At 40.4% G+C, this 17,097-nt stretch overlaps 1 protein-coding gene across 1 annotated transcript in view; it reads right to left on the minus strand.

Annotated features, from left to right (window-relative positions):
- Nucleotides 1–17,097, minus strand: part of Tmtc2 (transmembrane O-mannosyltransferase targeting cadherins 2) — a 405,577-nt gene that overhangs the window by 383,710 nt on the left and 4,770 nt on the right. The window lies entirely within an intron of this gene.

The following is a 17,097-nucleotide window of genomic DNA, read 5'->3' on the forward strand; positions in this document are numbered from 1 at the left end:
GGGAGGTCAAGCAGGACACTTGGAGAGCACACTGAAAAGCAGCCCAGAAGAATTTAACAAAGCAGCAGACAGCTGCGGGGAAGCAACTGCTCTGAAAGGCAGGCAGCCTTGCTAGGGAAAGGGAAACACCAACCAACAACCATGCAGGCATCCTAGAGGCTGCGGGGTCTGCTGGAGACAACAGACACCATTTCCTGCAGGCCCAGACTAAGAGCCAGGACCACTCACAAGCTAAGGGAAACCAATATGCAAAGACCTACAGTTGCATGAAAACCACATCCCGGGGCTGGAGAGTTGGCTCAGTGGGTTAAGAGCACTGACTGCTCTTCTGAAGGTCCTGAGTTCAAATTCCAGTAACCACATGGTGGCTGACAACCATCTGTAATGAGATCTGATGCCTTCTTCTGGGGTGTCTGAAGACAGCTACAGTGTACTTACATATAATAAATAAATAAATAAATCTTTAAAAAAGAAAAAGAAAAAAAGAAAACCCCATCCCCAATTGTACCAGATTAAAGCATTTACAGAATCAAAACGGCACCAGCCATAGTAGCGTGGATGGAAGCCTTGCGGACACCCGCTCACCCAGTGCTCTCCTCGTCTCCCAGGCAGCATATTCAATAAATCCTGTAACAGTTTCCAGAGAGTGAGGGGAAGAGAAGTTGGTAAAATATTATAGGTCTGACCTTGAACTACAATTCCTAAGAATAATCACTGACCTGTTTTCTCAGCTAGACAGCAAAGGTTGAGGGTACCAGATGTGCTCTCATCAGAACATCTGCCAGAAGAGTTTTCAGACTGAGTACTTCCATTAAAAGCAAGGGCTATCAAACTTTTCACATCAAGGGGCAGATAGTAAATATTTTACATGTCATTGCAACTACTAAACTCTGCCATTATAGAAGGGAGACACAGCTAATACATACATGAAGAATTCAAACGGTTGTTTTGAGGGGAATGACAGGGTAGATGTGGCTCATGAGGCACTCACTCCAATTTAGATTATAATCCAAAATGCACACCTAAATACTGATACACATACTCTGTTTCATATGGGTAACCACCTCACAGCTGAGTCCTGCTACAGGGTCGCAAAGATGGCATCTGTGTCCTAGCTGGCCCCAAAAGTGTTACTAATAATGTCAAGGATGAGAAACGAAGGAAGTGGACTTTGTGGCTTTCCTGAGCCTGAGTGGTCTTCTCACAAGAATACTTAGCCCTTCTTTCTGTCAAAGCCACTATTTCCTGTGATAGCTTTTCAATATCTTGTCAGATAAAGGCAACTTGACTCAACTCTCCATTCTTATGCCAAACTACAAAGAGGTAGGTAGAGGCACAATGTAAGATTTAGACAGAACATGGCCATCACTCCCTGCAAACAAGTGTTTCCCGAATGATGGAGAGTTCTAGGAGAACTAGGGGTAAAGTTCCAGTTGTCACCACAATGACTATACTTACTAGATTAAGATAGAGAAAGGAGCAAAGTCCTCAGGACTGCTTAGAGGCCTCTGTTCAGAAAAGTAAGAGACACCAAGTGTCCTGAACTGGGCTTACAGCACTGCTGCAGAATGAGGGGTTCCATCGCCTCTCCAATTAATGTTAAATCCTAATGTCCACAATGATGGCTTGAAGAAGGCCCACTGGAAAGTGATAAGATCAGGAGAGAGATCCTCCTTAATGCAATCAGTGACTTTATAAGAAGCCTCAGAAGGTAGTTCAGTGGTAGAGCATTTGCCCAGCCTTTGCAAGGACAAGAGTTCTAAGCAGCTAAGGGGATGGAGGGGAAGCATGGGTGGGATAAAAACTGGCAGGGTATAACGGTGAGCAGCTGTAGATGCAGCACACCTAAGACAGAACAAGAGAACTGGGTGGGAGTTTGAGACCAGCCTGAACTACAGAGAGGGTCTGATGCCAGCCTGTGCCATGCCTTATCTAAAACAAAGTAAGCAATTCTAAATGCTGTCTTAAACTTTCTGATACATAAGTATATAGTGAAATAAAAAAAAAAAATCCTGAGCCCTGTTCTTTCTCTTCCCAGCCTTCAGCGAGCATGCTTGCTTTGTACTGACAAAATATTATTGTAATACAAACATGTTAAGCTCCAAAGCACTTACAGAATTCTTATCTCTCCTATCCCAGCTCTTCCCTTAGTAAGGAAAGGACACATATGCTTTCACCTCCTTCCCCAAAACCAGCTTTCCCCATGCGTTTCCTGTTCTATCCAGTTGCCTAAGATGGAGATCTAAGGGAAGTGGGATTTTCTCCCAACTGTCCATTTCTAACGCAGTTAACTTCCTTTTCCACACCTGTGCCCACCTTGTTTTAATGTTCATCACCACTGGGGAATAAAAAACTGCTAATACAATACAATGTAGTCAATATAATCCTCCAATAGGTAAATTTCTAGTCTGCTTCAGATTTATTTAATCTTACTGTAGACAAATCTTCAAATTTCAGCATGGAATACAGGACCCTAGGAGACCTGGCTCATATGAACCTACCAAGAGATCCCTTCTGGCCCCCAGCATCATCCTCTCTGGCAGATGTATGCCACACTCTAGAACAGCACCTTCCAAACATTTCTCCTTCACTCTCACCCTTATTAAGCTTCTTCCTACTTCTTCAAGTATCAGGCTAAACAGAAGCCTGTCACAAGTGGCCTCTCCCTCCTGGCAGGGTCAAGTATCCTCTGCCGTGGGTTCACTAAGAGTCCTAAGCATGACCATCTTAGACTTTATACTTTTTCCTCCCACCATTCACTATGAATAATACGTCCCTTGCTCTAGGAACAAGAGTGACATGAATGGAAAGCATCCCACACTGCTGCTTCCTTGGGTACCAGGCAGGCCTTAGATAAGAATGATTTAACACAGAAATCAAAGGCTAGTGCCTATTTAAGCTGATTTCTTGAATTACAAATAAACCGAAAATCAAACATCTCTCCCAAACCTTTGAATAGAATTATCATATTTTTCCATTATCATCTGCAAAATCAAACTATTCAAAATGATAAACACATCCTCACTGCTCCATCAACTGCTGTAAAAACAGCTTCATTTGGTCCTGCCTCAGGCCCTCACTCTATAGAATGCAACACCAAATCAGTAAGTCAATGGTCAGTGTTTATATATAGGTAACTATCTCCTTATCATTTCTGTTCTGCCCTTAATTCCTATTCATCTTTTTCTGAGACCAGCATTGACAGAGGATAGAAATGGGTTAAGGAGTCACAGTAAACTATGTACAATAATCCTCTACCAAAAAAAGCAAAGAGCAACAACAAACAAACAAAACACCAGCAACCAAAACATTGACTCATTTCCATTTACTAAAGATTTGGATAAACTACCATTCCAACAGCTATAGTTTTCAAAAAAAAAAAAAAATTTACAGGGATAGCCTTACTAATTTCTACCAATGTCATTCTCATCTAAGAAAAAATATTTTTTAAGTTTTGGGTCATTCTTCTGTAGGCCAAACCAGCTTTAAACTCACTACAGAGCTAAAGCTGGCCTTCAACTCCAACCTCTAAGTCCAGAAGGCTAGGAATGCTGGTGTTTCCCACCACACCCACTTCCTCCAACAAATTCCTTAGGAACCTACAAACACAAATAACTTAAAAGAATGCACACAGCCAGGCGGTGGTGGCACACACCTTTAATCCCAGCACCTGGGAGGCAGAGGCAAGCGGATTTCTGAGTTCGAGGCCAGCCTGGTCTACAGAGTGAGTTCCAGAAAAGCCAAGGCTACACAGAGAAACCCTGTCTCAAAAAACTAAACAAAAGAAAGTAAATTTATGTTATTTAAATTACTTTAAACTTTTAAATACCATCCTAAATGTGCTGTGTATGAGCAAACTGTTTGATTTAACATTCAATTCCATCTTGGGGTACTAATTGAGAAGTAAACTCCCCTCCCTCATACATGAAATTAACTAATTTGTTCTCAGAATTCAGATTCCCAGTAAATAAGGCTGAAGCAATGGACAGTTAGGACGCTAGCCTTTAAAACAATAATGAAGCATGGTAAGAGATCTGTAGACCAAAAAAAGAGTCCACAAGAGAGAAAAACAAGGTTTTAAGGAAACAAGGTTGGGATGGGAGAGAAGGTTGAATAGGTAATACCATTTGCTGTTCTTACAAAGGATCCAGCTTCGGCTCCCAGCCCCTGTGTGGAGGCTCACTGCAACCTGTAACTCCAGCTCCAGGTATATATGGATGGCCCTCGGGCCCCAAGCATGTGCATGACATGTATATGTATATGCAGGCAATCATACATATAAAATAAAATTGAATATTTCTTTTTCTTGAAAAGGGAGACAAGGTATACGATAACAGAACATGTAATATGAAAGGTGTATGATAATAGAAACATGCAGCATGAAAAGGGAGAATAGCAGGACAAGGTGGGGGAACAGGAAAGAGAACACTGGGAGCCTAGAGGAAGGTGAAGGCAGGGTGGATGAACCAAGTTAATGTGTATAAATATGCCATTAGGAAACCTGTTGCTTTGTTTGAATTAAAGTATATATAATATACACAGGGAGAGTGAAAAATACACGGTGTCATTTCTCTAATGACACGATTCAACAATCCAGCATGTGCTCTTTTATAACACACAAAGAGCTGAATTCAGCAGATTTCCAAGCTCACAGAGAGTCTTGATTTCACTTTAGAGATTCTTATTTACGGTCTGGTTCCAATTCACAAAGGTATCAATCCAAGCCTCCCATCTGCCTAACTTTAATCCCACGAAGGAAACATCCACCACAATCACACAGAACCATTCCTCCTCTCTTTCATACATGCTAAGGAGGGTATCCTGAGCAGGAAGTGACAGGGTCCACATGCCAACGACCCTGCAGAAGCTCACTCTCAGGGATGCTATTTCTGACCTCCTACTTACTGTAAATTACTACGCCTTCCCACCCTACTCAACCCCTGGAGAAATTTGCCACCACTCTTTGTTTAGTTCTCAAAATCAACTGCTGGAGCATGATTACCAAGCTCTTGAATTGCCGATTTGATCGCATCAATTTAAGCTAATTCCACAGAATTGAGAGTCATTTTACAAGCTACTGAAGTTGGCCCTTAATAATTCAACACCAGTCTGACTAATTTTTAAGCCACCAGAAACTGGCTTATTAAAATACCAGGTAAGTTTTCACCTGAACATTGTCAAAATGTTTCAGAGAACAGATGTGTGCTAGAAAGAACTAGGCTCCTGGCCAACAAGACCCAAACTGCTCTCATTTCTAGAAGCTTGCCACTTGCTGTTACAATTTAGTCATCGACAGGAACAAAGCAAACATTCCAGCGGAGAGGAATGTAACACCCAAAATATGAATGAGATTACGACTGAAGTGAAGCATCCACTCTTGATGTGGACTGTTGTATGAAAGTATCTGTTTAAAGTTTGCAAGATTGCTCAGGGGGTAGAGGCACTTACTACCATGCCTGAGGATCAGTTCAATCCCTGGGAACCACATGGTGGAGAGAAGCAATGCCCACAAGCTGTCCTCTCACCTCCACATGCATACCATAGCCCATATGTGCCCACAAAGACACATACATGCACATCACACAGAGCAGAGAGAGAAGAGAGGGGGAGGGCGAGGGGAGGGAGAAGAAAAGGGGAAAGGGAAGAGGAGAGGGTAGGGCAAGGAGGAGGGAAGAGGAGAGAGGGAGAGAGGAGAGAGGGATAACTTTAATTAAAAATTAAATTAAAATAAAGTGCCTTAATTAGCACTATATGTGTATAATAAGGATAACATTTTAACTCAACCTATTAATGTCCCAATGCAATTAACCAATAAATAAACATTCCTGAGACAAGTGAGTTCAAAACCATTATGCTGAATGTGGCTTATTTTAAGCTCAGGTGGAAGCCAGGGTATGAAAGCCACACCCAGAATTTAAAGAGAAAGACTATTCCAATTTGGCAGAGCAGCACCTTGCCATTTTCAACATACCCAGCATACCTGACCTTGGGAGGGGCATCTTCTCTGTCTGCCAGGTAAATAGGAAGGAGAGAAGAAAGCAAGAAGTGTTTGTTTCCAAGTAACACGGTCTTTTAAAAAGGGAACTTTTAGTAAAAAATGTGAGGTAAGCAGGTACACATGGGTTTTGACTGGTAGATCAATTTGTCGATGCAGAAACTTTGCAAGCAAATAAATGCAAGTTGTAATTCTCAATGAGGGTGGAAACTATATATATATATATATATATATATATATATATATATATATATATATATATATATCAGCAAGTCTCAAACACAGCTTTGAATTCAGTTCTCATTGAAAGCCACAGGGGACAGAAAACCACCACTGGGACCTAGGGCAACCCTTCGTTTATCATTGTTTCTAATAAAACTGAAAGTAAGTCTGTGTTTTCAGTAACTCTCAAAGCTAGACATCATGGAGCATGAACACTCCTGTAAGATGCTAAAGGGATCACAATTTTCCGTAACTTCTTACAGACAGTATTATCCAGTTGAAGAGGATGCCAATTATGTCAAGGGACATGAAAGATGCCTAGTGATCTCACACTGATTTTTAATTAATGTGATTAATTAAACCACCTACTGGTCAAATCTGCAGTCAGGTAAAGGGCTACTAGTGTCTCTAATAGTGTAGTTTCTACATCGCTTTTCCCAATTTAAAAGCCAATGGCAAAATTATGTTTCAAAGGCTTAGACTGATACCCCGCTGGTTAAGATCTCGATGATCTTGCAGAGAGTCTGTGTTTGGTTGCTAGGGACCACTTCCAACAACTCTCTGTCTCTCAGCTGCCTATAACTCTTTCAGGGGTATCCATGACTCTGCTCTCTCCTCCATGGGTACCTACACTCAAATGCACATACCTGCACACATGTAATTCAAAATAAAATCTTTTAAAATACATTTTTATAAAATAAAATTTAAAATGATTACTTAGTATGATTCATTGGACTTTATTGACTATCATATGTCTACTGGAAATATGAAGTTAACTATCAATTAGAAATAAATTTGAGTTTGAGGTTTTCTTGCCGTGTAACACAGGCTGGCTTTGAAGTCCCAGTCTTCCCCGTGTTAGATTTACAATTCTGCACCACAACTAGCTACCCATTGATTTTTTTTTTTTAAAGAAAGACTCTCTAAATCTTCCACAATTCACTCAGATATTAGAGTATTTTAAGCTATTAGCAATGTAATTAATGAAAATTTTTGATTGACAGAAATATTTTGTAATCAATCTGATAAACCATGCTTGTAGAAGCCTCTTTGCATAATAAATCTCACTGAATTCACCCAAGAACTCTGTGTGGTGGCTATTGCTGTTGTGGTACAGGGCTGGGAGGTTTGTTACAGAATTGAAATTAAAACACTAAGCAATGATACTTCTGGATTTTCTGATCCAAAAGATTTTTTTTTATTAGATGTTTTCTTTATTTACAATATCTCCTTTCTCAGATTCCCCTCCAAAAAAAAAAAAAAAAAAAAAAACTCAAACAAACCCCTGTTCCGTCCCTGCTCCCCCTGTTCATTACCCCACCCCCTCCTGCTTACTGGCCCTGGCATTCCCCTACACTGAGGCATAGAACTTTAACAGGGACAAGGGCCTCTCCTCCCATTGATGACAGACTTAGCCATCCTCTGCTATACGCATGCTGCTGGAGCCATGAGTCCCCCCATGTGTACTCTTTGGTTGGAGTTTTAGTCCCTGGGAACTCTGAGGGTACTAGTTAGTTCATATTGTTGTTTGTCCTAAGGGGCTGCAAACCCTTCAGCTCCTTGGGTCCTTTCTCTAGCTCCTTCATTGGGGAGACTGTACTCAGTCCAATAGATGGCTGTGAACCTCTACTTCTGTATTAGTCGGGTACTATCAGAGCCTCTCAGGAGACAGCTATATCAGGCTCAAGTCATCCAGCACTTAAAGCTTTTACTCTTCTCCCTTGACCTTTGGGAACTCTGACAGAGGGATGTACTTCATGGATACAAACATATATTTTGCGGCTTAGCTATGACATGGTGCCATCCCATACACACGTGTTCAACATATTCACATGATATTCTCCTCCAATTGACAAATATATCAGTGCAGAAAATGTCTTCTTACTTGACATACAAACCATGCATCTTTTCTCACCAGTCCATCAGAACTGCTACAAACACACATGTACACCAAAAGTGAAAGGAATGTCCACCAACAAGAAGCCCATTAGTGCCCATTCAGTTCATCCTGTCAAGAACTGAAATGGGAAGGGGTCTTTATATCTAAGTCACCATACTCAGTCACTTTACCCTCCAGAGGCAAGGAGTCCCATAGACCCAGCAGGTGTCTATTCAAAGGAGTCTCTTGGTTCATAGAGACCAGAAAGACTGGATAAGCCAGAGGAAAGAAATAGAAGCTGCAGGAACTGCTGGTGTGAAGATCCTGGGGATTTCGGCCACAAGAGTAGACAGATAGGGAATGGGATTCAGGAGCACAGAGGGCATGCCATCAAAGCTTCCACAGCAAGAAGCCAACTGTGATGGTTTATACCTGCTTGGCCCAGGGAGTGTCACTATTAGAAGGCGTGACTCTGTTGGAGTAGATGCATCATTGTAGGTGTGGGCTTTATGATCCTAGTCCTAGCTGCCTGGAAGCCTGTCTTCTCCTAGCAGCCTTCAGATGAAGATGTAGAACTCTCAGCTCCGCCTGCACCATGCCTGCCTGGATGCTGTCATGCTCCCACCTTGATGATAATGGACTGAACCTCTGAACCTATAAGCCAGCCCCAATTAAACACTGCCCTTCGTAAGAGTTGCCTTGGTCATGGTATCTGTTCACAGCAGTAAAACCCTAACTAAGACAGCAGCTATAGGATGCAAGTGGAAACCGTTGAGAACAAGATACATCAATGGCAGTGATCATCTGAATCATACCATCTCCTGCTTTGACACATAAGGATACATACATAATCTAAATACATAAGAATGCAGTTTTCAAAAGCCACAGAGAGCATTCCTCATTCTGCTTCATTTGATTTCTGCTCCATGTGAAGTCATTTCACTTCCTGGCCAATTAAAGTACCAAGTTCATGAGAGGGAAAGGGCTCAAGTCCTTATGTGATAAAGTGGTATTTGCAAGTCTAAAACTCTCTCTTTTTTTCTTGATCCAATACATGTTCCCAATACCCTATAATACTAAATAATGACATGGAAGTAAAAGGAAAATCTAGCTCATTTTAGAATGGCTTCTTTTAAAAGATTCTATTTGATCCCTTCCAGAAATCTTTTAAGTTGCCTGAAAACTAAAGAGGACTAAATTAAATATAATCATTTAAAACCAAAGTCCCAATTCATTTCCAATTAAATGGAAATAGTACACAAGAACCACACCACTGAGCCCTGTATCTACACCAGATAGAAATTTTCATATTACTGTAAGAACCCTCACCCCACACCCTTGGTCTTTTCATAATCTTAGCTGTTTGCATGTTCTGCATTAGTAAAGTCTATAAAGTTTCTATGCAGTGAAAGCTCAGTTACACTGAGCTCACACCAACATTAACCTTGGAGCCTCACTTGCTTTATTTGCCTATAATACATCTTCATTTTGGAGGCAAGGATACTGAATGTTATTAGTCTCCCACTAGCTTTGTTGTATATGACAGCTCAGATGAAAACTCATAAATAGTGAAGACTGCTCTCTGGTGAAAGTTGCCTTTGCCCTCTTTCTATATCTGGATAGTACAAGTTCAGTTCCCCTTGACTTTTGGAGAACATTCCAGAACTGAGAGCACTGGATGCCTTTCAGACACCGAGTAACCTGGGCATCAGAAAATGAGCCTCCTGAGAAATGTATGACCACCCTGATGTCTACACACACATATCTGTCCCAAACTGAGAACAGCTCTCTCCAAATTTCTATAGAACCCTCTAGCTGCAACTCCAAGGAAATTATGCTCCTAGAAGGAAAATTCCATGATTCTAGCATGCCAGATTATTGCCAGCAAAGCCTTTTCTTGCCTCCTAAATGCTTAGAGTCCTTAGACTCACTGAGCAGCATCAGGACCAGATCTACTGCATTAAGGCAATATGGATCTTTCAAAATTTATATTCTGATATCTGAATCTAAAGTTATGTTACAAAGAAGATGTTTTTGTATGTGGAGGGTGACAGATGCTTCAATGGAGACCATCTCCTAAGCCTCACTGGGCTCTGCCTTTTCAAATTTCAAAGAGGAACTCAAAGTCATATGATGAGATTGAAAATGTCTTGATTGAGTGTGCAAGCAAGAAGGAAGTGGAACATAATTGAACAAATTGGATAATCTCTTACGGACACATGGAAGAACTATCCTCAACCCCCTTTCACCCAGGAATTTAACCAGCTTTCCCAAACATCTTTAAAGACACTGACCTCATCTGTAACCATATCTAAACAATATTTCTAAAAGCCAAAGGTTTGAGGACCCAAAGTATGGTCCCCAATCCTTCAGAACCTGCTGTAGCAGAAACCAAAGAAATTCAGAGTCCCGTGTCCTCTCCGAGCCAAATCCATGCTGTAAGAAGGCCAGGACTCCCTCCCAAGTACACTGACCTTTGGAAGTGCTGGTCTAGAAAGATATACACATAGATAGAAAAAATGCAGCAACTGCCCACCTCAGCGTCTCCATTGGACAGGCACAGAGAGATCCATGGAATTATAAGAAACTGAAGATTTTTGCTGACTAGTTGGGGATAAACGGCTCATGTTGTTATTCATAGCACTAAAGAGGCTGGGACAGGAAGGTTTTAAGTTGGACACCTGACTAGATTACATTAAAAAAACAAAAAAACAAAAAACTGGACCTCAAAGGCAACAACTACAACAGAGTCAACTGCCTCCATAAATACAGGGAAGCTAGAGGCAAGAGAGAGCTGGGTCTAAAATTTACTTATCTGCCACAGGCATTTTAAACATCATACTACAAACACATTTAAAAAGAGCCATAGAAAGTTGGTTCATACAAGGAGTTTGTATTATTTTTTATGGATAACACATAAGACATTGTAAAACAGTGACATTTCAACTTCAACATCCATAAAGACTTCAACAAAAGCCACAAAGACTATCACTTTTTAACGGAAAAAAATTCTCAAATTAAAAAAAAGTAAATTTTAGCATGTGGTGTCAAACCTCAAATTCATGCACTTCCAGTAAAAACACACACACACTGAAAAGAATGAGTTAAAATGTACACAAAACCTTATTTCATTAACACAAATTCAGTGATAACTCAGTGCCAGTGTTTTTCTTCCAACAGAGCAACAAGAACACCTTCCTATTTTAAATGCAGTTTACCAAATAAATCGAGGTATACCAGTTTTTCACATCAGCTATAAATAATCGCCTCCCTGTAAAGGGCCTATTTCTGCAAATAAAAATGTCTTTTTTTCAGATTAAACTTCTTCATCATCTGAGAAATTTCCTTCTGCAAATTTGTAGTTGAAAAACTTGCCATTGGAAGCCTACTTTGTCAAAATGAGCTCTCTTCAGAAGCTTTGGAGCAGCCCTGTAGGTCATCATCAGGCACAAGGAGGAAAGACCAGCCCCCAAAGAAACAGATTTGAAAAGATATTTGGACCCAGGTCTTTTTCCTACAGATATCTTTTGCAATCAAAAGCAGCAGGCTCAGGGTTTATGTGTGGAAGCCTGAAGACAGGATAGCCAAAAGCAGTTTAGAGAACAATGAAAAAAATCCCAAAGGAGCCAATATAGGCTCTTACAGCTACAGCCAGCACTACCTGAAGAAGCCATGCCCTTCTCCCAGAGGGCTCTCTAATGACAGTGACTTCCCCTGGTTGAGAGAACCCACCACACCTGTGAGAGGAATCTCCAGAGGTACCACCAAAGGCACCCCTACAGAGGGTACAATTTACAAGGACCCTCACTTCAGCATTCCCTGCCATCAGCAAGCCTTGGTTCCTCCAGAAAAACCTAACTAAAGGATGCAACTATTATTGACTGTTTGTTTAACTGGGGAGCTGCCACTAACAGCTAAGAAAGAGGAGTAGACATGCTTCCATTCTGGAACAAATTAGAAATTAACAAAAGCAAGATTCTGACTGTACTCAAATTCTCTTCATGCATCTGCCTCTCTCTGGCACGACATTTATAATCATGGTAACACAACATGCTTTACGGTAATGTCCTTTACAGAAACATATATCATGATAGAGAAAAAACAAAAAACAAACAAACAAACAAAAAACAAACCAACCAACCCAGGGCTATGGATTGTATCCACTCAGCTTCTTTCTTTATAAAATGCTTAGGAACAAATGCAAAAAGAAAACATTTCTGGAGATAGAGCTATAAGTCTCCCTTGCCTTATTCATCCTTAAAGAAAAAAAATCAATGAAAGAAATAAACTTGTGAACTGCATTTAAAATTAATACCGAAAGAATTTCAAGTATGCAAGGTTCTATGGGCTGCCATACTTCCCACTGGGTTTTTAAACAATGTTGAAATAAGGCTACAGTCCCATCATTTAACACTGTTCAAAATGTCAAGAGTCAGATTGTACCCCGGTGGCCACTCTTCAGCAAATAACATGCCCTTTGAAGTTAAAATACTCATAAATGACACCAAGAGAGAAATCCTATCTTGAGCAGTCAGACTTATCTACCTTCTAAACATCTTACCGACACAACTTTGAAATTTTGGGACTCTCAAACCTTCATCATTTCTTTTACCAAAGACTCTGTGTGTGTGTGTGTGTGTGTGTGTGTGTGTGTGTGTGTGTGTGTGTGTGTGCGCGCGCGCGCAACGGCACATCTCTATGTGTGTGAGACTGACCTATGCATGCCCTAGTACATACTTAGGAGTCACAAGACAACCGCTCTTCCTCTCGCTGGTCAGTCCTTGTCTTTTCACCTTGTTTGAAACAGATCTCTTGTTGTTCTTCTGTTAAATGTGCTGGCCTTCAAACTCCTGAGGATTTTGCTGTTTCTGCCTCCCATCTTCTCAGGGAAGTAGTCCTTCACTGAGGATTCAAGAGGATTTACAGACACTCATGTAATACATCAGTTTTTTTCTGCTGTTCTGGAAGATGCAAATTTAGGTCCTCAGGCTTCATCTCTCCACCCAACTTCAAGGAAATAGGTTTAAGGTTTCCTAACAACATAAATCAAGATTGAAAACTACATTGAGTTTTTGTTAGGATTCTGTGAGAAGAGAGAACATCCATTGAACCAACACCTCCATCAGACTGGCCTGTAAATAAGTCTGTGGGAGGCATTTTCTTGGTTAAAAATTGATGTGGGAGTGTCTAGCCCACTGTAGGTGCTGTGGTGGTCCTGAGTGTTATAAGAGTAGGTTAAGCAAGCCATCAAGAGCTTGCCAGTAACCAGCACTGTTCCATGTCTTCTGCAGAAGTTCCTGTCTCCAGGTGCCTGCCTTGAATTCCTGTCCTGACTTCCTTCAGTGATGGACTGTGACAAGAAAGTATAAGTCAAACCCTTTCCTGGTTGCTTTTGGTCAGAATGTTTTACCATAGCAGGCAAAAGTGAACAAGGACATGTGTCTACATTGATCCCATTTTTATAAACTTGATAGTTCTAAGAAAAATTGTAAATGTATTATGGTAATCTCCCTAGAAAGGGAGACCTGTCATCCAAAGAGATTTGACCAAAAAAAAAAAAATTATTTTTTAGCTGATCACATCACCTAGCACAGAGGCACTAATATATAGGCAGGACTGTTTCATCTGAAAATCAGGAATTTAGCCTTGAGAGCAATCTATACCACGCCTCCTACCCCACCTCACACAGATACCATAAAGTGACCTAGTGAATGAGTCAAGAAACAAAGGCTGCAGATTATAAGCAAATGGCATCTCCTCTGCCCAGCACTGACAGACTCTGTCCTCAAGCAAAGTGGCCCCTGTTCCATACCCAAAGAAGCACACAGGAATCTGATCGGACGGAACTCCACAAAGAAATGGAAGCTACGGCCAAAATTAGAAGTTTCACCTCTCGTCTCTGTCCCACGCTAAATTTTCTGGACATCTCACCTTTGAGGTAATGATTTCTGCTCGTGCGAATAATCTACATTTATAAAATATCCTTAAATAAAACAAGTTTCTCTAAAGAACATGACAGCAACTTAACTGTTGAATTTCACAGATCCTCTCCACATTCCTGTCTTTTTCACACTACACCTATATAGCCAGGTTCCTTTGTTTCCCATTTATTTGTAAATAAAAAAAAAAAAATCATACTGATAAGCATTAAAAAGTCATCCTAAAGTTTCAAAAACTAAAAAAAAAAAAAGTCTAAAATGAGTATTTAAGCTTTTTATTCTAGAAACTTGGGATGTGTACCACCGAAACAGGAAGGTGACTCGAAAGCTAGGGAGTGCTCACTCAATGTGAATGCCACAGCACTTTCTTACATTAACAGCCTGGGAAAGACACCCCAAAGTCTCTGAGTCTTTTAGCCCAATGACAACACGAAGCAACTCTAGTTAACATGAAGAGTTCAGGTACAACATCCTGTACTTCATCACCAAGACAGGGGACGCTACAATGTTTCCTGGGCACAGAAATCTCTACTGCCAGCACACAGGAGCCTGAGGTAAAGGGGTCACAAGTTTGAGGCCATTCTGGGCTACAAAGCTAGACACTGTCTCTTAATTAATTATTAATGAATGAATAGTAGTAACAGTTTTAAAATATGAATATGGCATTGAACATTTCCAAAGAAGTAAGTTTGAGTTAATTTCTATCTACTATAGGGCAATCTAGCTACATTTCCGTAGCAGACCTCACAGATTCAAAATACTTTTACCTGCTCAAGTGGTGGCACGCTTGCCAAGGGGAGCAGCTGTTGTGGATGCTTTGTATATATACCTCAAATAAAAGCAGCTGCTGTCTAGACATATTCGTAACTAGTGACTCACTGAATGTCACAGTCTATGCCTAAAAGCACATGCAAGTGAAATCTTCAAAGGAGTCATCCGGCATCAAACTTAAGTACACCTATACTGACCCCCAAATATCATTGTCTTTATCAGATCATCAGTCTTGATGGTGTCCTCCCTTACCGTATTATTTATTTATTATCATTATACCTAAACTTCTAAATAGGTACATACAAGAGACGTCTTTACACTCATTTACCCACGTATTCTTTTCTTCAAAGCTTCAACACATGTCATGTTTTGAGAATACATTAAAGAGCATGTAACATTACTTACTAAAGTTGCGTACCTTCCAAAACAAATCCCAGAAAGCTTTAAGCATTAATGTTAATTCATATAAAAACAATAAGGTTATAGAGACATCGGTAGGTCAGCCATGGATTTTTCAGAATGCCTTATGGGTAAATTCTGCCCTCTCCTAATATTATGAAGGTGCCTGATTTGGAGATAATGCCCTCTGGGCCCATGGTTTAAACAGCTGGACCTTGAACAAGTGCTTTCAGTGCACCTAGCAGCAACAGCCATTAGGAAAATAAGTGTGCTTCTAATGCATGCTTGAATCCAAAGGGTATGTCTGTTTCGGAATTATAGCATCAGAGAATTCAGTGTTACCACAGAGGCACAATACCTCTGAAAACCTAAGTACAGGTAAGAGGACAGCTCTTGGAATGACAATATAAACTAATAATTGTGTCTGTGTCAGCATATGTATGTGCACATTTATGTGTGTGTGTGTGTCCGAAAAAATACAAACTAAGAGACAGATGGTTGGCAGGCAGATTTCCCCTTCGGCTTTTGTGTATGTCCTCCGGGTCCTTGTATTGGGGTCACTGCTATGATAAATGCCATGTGACAGGCTCAATGGAGGTGAAGCAAAGCTTCACCCTGGCTTTACCTAGTTGTAATTTTAATTTGCCAGGAAGAAATTCACTTGTTCAAAAGAACAAAATGAGCCATTTCCAAATGTGTTTGATGGACCAACCAAAGCTTAGCATGAAAATAAAATGTTATGTAAAACAGTTCATAAACTATAAATTGTTTCCAATTATATTTTATCAGATCACTATAATTATATGGGGAATGGAAATAAAAGGCAAAACATTACTTTTGTGTTTGATTTCTGGTAATAGTGACCTGAGATTTATACACAACCTGTAATTTATTTAAAAAAAAAAAAAGCAAAAGTTTTCCTTAATTTATTGTTTTCGTCATATGCATGTATAGACATAGGTTCTCACTATGCAACCTTGGCTAATCTGGAACATTAAGCTGGCCTGGAACTCACAAAAACCTTCCCACCTCTCTTAAGTTCTGGAAATAAATGCATGGGCCACCACACACATAATTTTAGAGGTTAAACACACTGGAATTTAAAACATAATCAGTTCAGATTGATCCAGAGCAAATCTATCTTAAGTCACCCTTTAGAGAGAAGTCAATGGTGTGATCAATCATGTCCCAGAGGATTTTTTGTCATATCACATCAAAGACCACACTAACAGCAGCCTTAAAACTCAAACAAAAAGATTACCTGAATACTAGCAGATGTAAAAACAGGCTTCTGAAAAACTGTTAATCTACACTCTTCAAACATGATGAAGATGACTGTTAAGAGATAATGTACTCTTAGCCTATGATCAACAGCTGTTCCGTGGTCACAGACATACATCTTGAACAAGTGCTTTTAGTGGATTGAATAGCCAACAGATCTTTTCCTTCATTCGAACACTGACAATCAAAATCACTTATGAACAAAGTCTCCCCTGCTGTGTTATATTCATAGTCATATGAAAAACCAAACAAGGATTGTGTTAGAGTTCTGGTTAGATCATGGACAGATGTAGTGATACAAGCGTGTGATCCCAGCACTCAGGAGGGAGAAGCAGGAAGATCAGGAGTTCAGGGCCCATCTAGGCTACAACAAACTAAGACCCCACTTGAGGTATTTGAAGAGGGCAGGAGTGGAAGAAGGAAAAGAAAAGGGTTTCTTTTCACAGGTCTCAATAAAATAACTAAGATATCCATAAATAATGTTTAGGACCATTATGAGTTTAAGAATAGAAAATTGTGGCCGGGCAGTGGTGGCACACACCTTTAATCCCAGCTCATGGGAGGCAGAGGCAGGCAGATCTCTGAGTTCAAGGCCACCTGGTCTACAGAGT

Source organism: Mastomys coucha, unplaced genomic scaffold (genome assembly GCF_008632895.1).
Source record: "Mastomys coucha isolate ucsf_1 unplaced genomic scaffold, UCSF_Mcou_1 pScaffold4, whole genome shotgun sequence".
Lineage (NCBI taxonomy): Eukaryota > Metazoa > Chordata > Mammalia > Rodentia > Muridae > Mastomys > Mastomys coucha.